We start from the raw sequence: 1381 nt of genomic DNA, 5'->3' as shown, positions 1-1381 counted from the left end.
CGGCCCCTCCACTCCACCCCTGAAACCCAAAAACCAGTTGACTCTCTTTTCAGTGCCATACTGCTGCCTAATTAACGAATTCCCTCCGCGCTTTTGCAGCTATGAAAATGAGATAATAATAATATTAAAAATGATCTCAATAAAGAAAAGGTAATTACCCGAGCATATCCACCGCCTTCCTTCTACAGCATGCAATCGCAGCGCTGCTCCATGTAGGTTCATGGGCTGCTCTGACAAGTTGACGGTAATCGGCCCCTCCACTGAAACCCTGAAACACAAAAACCAGTCGACTGTGTTTTCACTGCCATATTGGTGTCTCAATAATGAATTCCCTCAAACCTTTGACAGCTATGAAAGTGAGAAAACAATATTATTAAAACTGATCTCAAACAAAAAGGGAAATTACCTGGGAATATTCACTGTCTTTGTTCCTTCCAAAGAATGCAGTCACAACGCTCTTCCGACTTCGTCTGACAAGTTGTCCGTATACAGAAATTCACCCCTCCAATTCAACTGCCGACAAAAACTGCAACACAAAATGATAATGAGAATTAGACAATAATAATATTAAAAATGATCTCAAACAAATACAAAAGGAAATCACCTGAGAATATTCCCTGGTTTCCTTCCTTCTATTGGATGCGGTCACATGAATCTTCCGAGTTGCGTTGTGGGGGTGGTCTCACAAGTTGTCAGTAGACAGTAATTCGCTCCTCAATTTCGACGGCCGGCTTAAATTATAACACAGAGTACATGTAACATAAGAAACCCTCCCAACAAGTATGAATGATTTTCACCATTTCTTGTTGGAGCTGGTATTTCCAGGCAGTCTCAAATTAAGTTCAGAAGAATTCCTAACATCTTGTGAGTGTTTATATTCTCATAGAAAAACAAAATGTCTCCTCACTCATATACCTCAAGTTCCAATAGAACTGGACGATTTACATTCAGAGAGAAATAACACAATCACCTAGATCAATCTTTGAAAAACGAAACATACCTCATCCCTGATCCGTTGTCCACGGGCCTCCACCTCAGCTTCCGTAGGACCACAGACATCTTTCATCCAATGACACAAGGCTTCCCTCTTAGTGCTCAGACCTCCATTCGACCCTCTTCTTCAACACTTCTCATTCCAGTCTCAAGCTCCAGGGAGTAGAACGTTTTCTTCCTGTTTCATGTAACCAGAGAAAGCAAATTAACGAAATGTTAAAGTACTTCATAGTCTTCTTGAAAATATTATCCAACTCGGATTAGAAACTTTATTATTTATCAAGTTAATTAATTCAAATTTATAGGGCTCCAGTATATATAAAAGAGGATTCTTTGAAGAAAACAACATGAATTAACTCCCATGCCAAAAAGAGTTGAAAATGTGACA

General features: G+C 39.5%; 1 long non-coding RNA gene across 1 annotated transcript; it reads right to left on the bottom strand.

The window, feature by feature from the left end:
• Positions 1-158: 158 nt before the first annotated feature.
• LOC111875216 lies at positions 159-731 on the bottom strand. The gene is made up of 3 exons (XR_002844690.2): positions 605-731; positions 407-526; positions 159-268 (listed from the first exon to the last, which is right to left on the bottom strand). It is a non-coding gene; the product is annotated as an uncharacterized LOC111875216 (long non-coding RNA).
• Between the last annotated feature and the right edge of the window lie 650 nt (positions 732-1381).

The sequence above is a fragment of the Cryptotermes secundus genome, unplaced genomic scaffold, assembly GCF_002891405.2.
Source record: "Cryptotermes secundus unplaced genomic scaffold, Csec_1.0 scaffold14793, whole genome shotgun sequence".
NCBI lineage: Eukaryota > Metazoa > Arthropoda > Insecta > Blattodea > Kalotermitidae > Cryptotermes > Cryptotermes secundus.
This window is presented reverse-complemented; position numbering and strand designations above follow the sequence as displayed.